Source organism: Urocampus carinirostris, chromosome 8, assembly GCF_059441175.1.
Source record: "Urocampus carinirostris isolate Australia breed hairy pipefish chromosome 8, RoL_Ucar_1.0, whole genome shotgun sequence".
In the NCBI taxonomy this organism is placed as follows: domain Eukaryota; kingdom Metazoa; phylum Chordata; class Actinopteri; order Syngnathiformes; family Syngnathidae; genus Urocampus; species Urocampus carinirostris.
The window spans coordinates 44,860,315-44,865,949 of record NC_142356.1 but is presented as its reverse complement, the minus strand read 5'-3'; the positions used below and the strand labels follow the sequence as shown (position 1 = coordinate 44,865,949).

Here is a 5,635-nt window from a genome sequence, read left to right as displayed (position 1 = left end):
GTTTGGCCCTACTGACCATCTGTGTAAGACTATCAAGGGACAAATCATTGAAACTGGACAACGCTTCTGAACAGCTGTCGAGACGGTCTTGACCTAACACCTTCCAATCTTTGAGATAGGACGGGGTTGCAGAGTGTCATTCATTCTGGATGAGTTGAATCTCTTTTATTAGAAAATACTATAAAGTCATTAGCAGAATAACTTTAACTATTTGGGTTAAGTTGCTGTCTAGTAAGTTTTGCCATTGTGTCGAACAAAAATTTCGGATTATTTTTATGTACAACAATAATCTTAGGGAAAAACAATGCTTTAGCTGAGGCAAGAGCTACTTTATATTTCAGCAAGCTGTCACACCAGGCCAGTTGGAAGACCTCCAGATTTGTAGTGCGCCATTTTCGTGCAAGTTTCCTGCAACCTTGTTTGAGTGACATGGTTGCTTCAGTATACCAAGGTGTATGCTTCTTAGGTCCAAATTTATGCGACAGGGGCGCCACAGAATCAAGAACATTAACCAAAACAGTATTAAAGTCGTTTGTAAGTGAGTCAACAGGCCCAATATATGAAGGGTTGCCGTAAGTAATAGCTATTTTAAAGCTGGGCGGATATTGCGGCTACTAAAACCTAGATTTTCCTTGTCGCAGTAAACATTTAACAACAATTAACACTTAACAAGATGGTGATTGGAAATACAATTGGGATACGGTAGCACCAAAAATTTGAGTTAATCACACCCCAGGTCAGAACATGGTCGAGAGTTTATTCATCCCCGCAGGGATATTCACACTTCCAGCAGTATCATTGAGAGAGATAGATATATATATATATAACGTGTTGATATAGAGTATTTAAATAGTGCTACGTAAAATACACACAGTAATGAAAATAGGGTAATATGCAAATGTGGGGGTGTGGTTTAATGTGGGCTTTTACTCCCCCGGGTGGAGTTAAAGAGACTCATGGCTGAGGAAGAAATAATCTCCTCAGTCTGTCCGTGGAACAAGATTGTGACAGAAGTCTGTCGCTGATGCTGCTCTTCTGTTTGGAGATGATGCTGTGTAATGGATGTGATGAATTGTCCATGATTGACCGCAGCTTTTTCAGTGCCCGTCTCTCAGCTACAGTTGTCAGGCTGTCCAGCTCTGTGCCCACAACAGAGCCGGCTTCCCTCACCAGTTTATTAAGACAAGAGGCATCCTTCTTCTTAGCGCTGCCTCCCCAACACACTGCCGCATAAAAGAGGACGCTTGCCACAACAGTCTCATAGAACATTTGCAGGAGCTTTTTGCAGATGTTGAAGGACGCCAGCCTTCTGAGGAAGTACAGTCGGCTCTGTCTTTTCCTGCATAGAGCTTATGTGTTGGCAGTCCAGTCCAGTTTATTGTCCAGCTGCACACCCAGGTATTTGTAGGTCTGGACAAATTCTACACATTCTCCTTTGAAATTTCTTGAAAAGCGCAAGCTTTGTTGCTATGGTTGTCATGCTTTTGCAAGCCGGGGCACCTAAGGCAAATGTAGCAATACAGTACAAAAAATACAGTATTGTATTGCTAACTCACAAAGTCTTTACAAAGCACTCAGGATTCTAAATTGACTGATGGGATTAGCAATGTAGGAGGTAAGTTAGTCAATAGTAGATTGCCATTTTAATGTCCCAGAGCATAATTTCATATGATGTCGACCATTAGCATGCAAGCATTTTACAGACATACGCCAACTCTACGGATAGCTAACACCGCAAAGTTCTAATTTTCTAGGAGATAGACGTAACTCTGTACACACAGGCGTAGTGATTTGTTGTTTACGCCATATAGTGGGAAAATCCTGCAGAGAGGGGCAAATTAAACATCTTATTTCATTTGGAAATAGAGGATGGTTCATGCCGGGAATTTCCGCCTGACGTACCTCCTGCGGCGCCTTTGGAATGTTCATGTAACCTGTATACTCGGGCCTGACTCGTTCATCAGTTGGGGACCACCGGTCAATGATGTTTAGCTCCTTTAACCCCAGGACCTCTCCCGGTGGCGGAGCGATGGCTGGGAAGTCTCCCTGCCAACCCCACTGATGCCCTAGGTGTGGCGTGAAGGCCCCCAGCTCCTATCATTCCTCCGTAGCCACAGCAAGAAGCTGCCTTTGTCCACCCCTTCTAACAGCTCTTTTGTTGCCCTCCGGTTGCCAGCGCCTGTGCATCCAAGACCTCTGAGCAGGCGGGAGGATGACGAGCCCACAAAAAGCCTGCAGCCCACCTCCATTGGGCATACTGTGGTTTCCCAGCCCTCCTCCCTGCACTCGCCTGCCAGGTCTTCATACTTAGACTGTTAAATTCGATATGCTGCCTCTGTTCCCTCCTCCCCAAGGGCCAGTTAGCTCTACGGAGAAGAACGCCTTGCTAGCTACAGACTACAGCTCAATGTCTGGCCGCAATGATGTTTCAGCAATCTCCCTGGGGAACCGCGACTTTCATTCTCCATTCAGCTATGTAGTGTTTTTGCGAGCGTATTTCCCTGCCCTTGCAAACTGGATGATGTGCTATGATGGAGAGCTGGCCGACTATTTGCTTCTTGTCTGAAAGGTTTGACTATCGCTGCCAGCCTATTTAGGACAGCATCATGCCGCAATCTGTAGCGGCCTTGGGACACTGCCGTCTTGCAGCCTGAGAGGATATGCTGAAGGATAGCGTTGATGGTACTGCAGAGAGGTCTGCGCCTTCCTGTGGACATTTTTTTTCAATATCCACTACAGGTTTTCACAGGTTTTTGCAGGCCATGACATTGACTGGATGCGTCTTTCTCCAATGAATGCTTTCACAGTTTTTGCTCTGTGGCATGATTCATTGTAATCTTGGAAAAATAGTTTATCATCCCCAAACATTTTTTTAATTGAAGGAATAAGAAAGCTGTCCAAAACGTCAATGTAAACTTGAGCATTCATTGCAGATTTGACGAAAGCCATTTCCCCAGTGCCTTTGCCTGACATGCAGCCCCACATCATTAAGAACTATTGGAATTTTAATGTTTTCTTCGGGCAGTCCCCTTTGCAAATTTCCCCCGAATGGCACCAAACAAAAGTTCCAGCATCATCACCTTGTCCAATGCAGATTTGTGACTCATGACCAAAGAAAACATTCAACCAGTCATCCACAGTCCATGATTGCCTCTCCTTAGCTCATTCCAGTCTTGTTCTTTTGTGTTTAAGCATAAATGATGGTTTCCTTTTAGTTTTCCTATATGAAAATCCCATTTCCTTTAGGCGATTTTGCACAGTTCTGTCACATACATTGACTACAACTTCCTCCCATTTCCTCTTCATTTGTTTTGTTGTGTATTTTCTGTTATCAAGACATATGGCCTTTAGTTGTTTGGCTTGATGCCAACATGTATTCCTTGGCCTACCAGTACCCTTGACGTTTATAACCTTCCCATGCTGTTTGTACTTGGTCCAAATTGATACAGCTGACTGTAAACAGCCCACAACTTTGGCAACTGTACGAGTAGTTACCTTCTTCAAGAAATTTGACGAGCCGGTCTTTGGTCTTAAGAGACTTGTTGGAGCCATGATTCTTGCCAATCCACTTAGTCCAGGAGCCTTTGAAGGTGTGATAATTGCACTGTTTTTAACTGCTGACTAACAAGCAGACTTAACCTAAGCCAGGTGCCCGAATAAGGAAGGAAATTGAGTGGCTGTATCCTTTTTTTCTACTCAAAATGCACTGATTCCAAAAATGTTCCCCCAGAATTGAATGATTTCATATTGATTTCCCTGCGATGTTTTGTCTTTATTTATTTTAGTGTTTCTGAATGCCAATACGTTGCACTTTGGAATGACCGTACGATTGTTTCATGTTTGTGATCTGAGTTTTTTCTACAGAATAAAATGTCTAAATGAGGGCTTGCCCAAGACTGGTGATTCCATACTTTTTGCTAAGGGTTGTATTAGCAAATAGTCCAGAGCAGGGGTCTCCAACCTTATTCAAGCTGAGAGCTACTTTTTGTTAATAATTTGCGTAAAGCGCACCCAATTGGACAGGAATTTATAAAATATCAACGAAGCAAGGTAGCCTGCTAAATAGCTGAAAAGTAGATTGGTAGTTAGCTAGAAAAGTAAACCTAGAGCCAGATAGCTAGCTTAAAGAGTCAAAAGCCAGCTAAATAGCCAACTAGAAAGCTAAAAAAAAAAAAAAAAAAAGCGAGCTTGCTAGCTAGAAAGGAAGCCAAAATTTAGCTCGATAACTAGCAAAAAATAGTAATGTTAGCTATATTAAAAAAATGTAAAAGCCAGCCTGATAGCTTACTAAATAGCCTGAGAAGTATAAGGATAGCTAGCTACAAAACTAAAAAGGTACCCAAAAAAAAACTGCACATTTTTTGCTCCATTGCTTTGTAAAACCATAAATTAGAATTTGGTTTGTTGTATTTCATGTACAAATAAATAAAATAAATGTAGAATACATTAATTTGAATTTCTAAGATCGCGCTATCTAGAAAAACTGAGGATAGCAGGGCTAGCTACCGACCCATACCTTCTTTCTCCTGACATATTAACACATCCAACCAGATCATCCAGTCTGCTTGAGTTCACTCCACACCATCTGTACCAATATATTATACCGTATTTTGACGACCATAGAGCGCACTATGTTAAAAGGTGTAGGCTCCATAGCTTGTTCTATTTCTGTATTTAAAACAGACACAGCACAATAGGGCATTGGTGATCTCTTTTGCGGCAGCTGTTGTGCCTAAATCCGACTTCCCAACAAAATCTGACTCCCTTTCACGAGAACGATGCTTTTCAGCACTGTGGTGCTACTGACGTTTGCATATATATATTAATAAACTCATTGTATGGACTCTGATGTTTTTTTTGTTTTAATCACGCCAATCAATGTTGGTATAATCACATTATACAGACTACGATTGCGGAAGACGTGCTGTCGGAAGCATAGTGCGCGTTCATGCGAGGGGGAGTCTGATTTTGCAGGGGAGTCAAATTTAGGCACAACACCACCTTCTAAAAACACAGACCAGCATACAAGTGTGCGTATTTGAAAATACAGCGGGAGAATAACTGAGTTTGGTTGTGGTTAATTTAAGTGTTGATTACAGAGTCAAACACCCAGATGAATATTTTTCGTTTTTCAGCTTCCTTCACTTTTAAACCATCGGTTTATTCATCTTCAATTTTCTCGCAGATGCTTGATTTCCATGTTTTACCGTCTAGCGCAGAAATAAACACTTCAAGGAGGATGGAAACACAGAAACATTCAATTGAGGGAAAGTGAGGTTTTGGATTTAATTAATACTTAAGGGGATAACTCACTTCAGCCTCCGGTAGCACGCTAACTTTCAACTTGCTAGTATGCTACGGCGTTAGCATCTATCTTCCGCAAACAATGCACACATTTTGTGTGCTGTCACGTGTCCTCTTCTGCGCAAGCGGAAGACTTGTCTCATTGACGCAGGAGATGCACAGAAGATTGCATGCAAGTCGCATTTAATTGGAAATGTGACAGATCTCACAAAAACATTGGATTTAGTCCAAACATGAGAATTGAGCATTAAGCTTTGCAGTGTGAACCTAGCCATATATACACATCCACACCTCCCCCCTTTAGCAGTGATGCCCACACTTCACTCTTGCA

General features: G+C 42.2%; 1 long non-coding RNA gene across 1 annotated transcript; it reads right to left on the bottom strand.

Annotated features, from left to right (window-relative positions):
• Positions 1–1,676: 1,676 nt before the first annotated feature.
• LOC148361992 (uncharacterized) lies at positions 1,677–5,381 on the bottom strand. Its single transcript, XR_015851182.1, has 3 exons — positions 5,314–5,381; positions 1,903–2,042; positions 1,677–1,821 (listed from the first exon to the last, which is right to left on the bottom strand). It is a non-coding gene; the product is annotated as an uncharacterized LOC148361992 (long non-coding RNA).
• Positions 5,382–5,635: the final 254 nt, after the last annotated feature.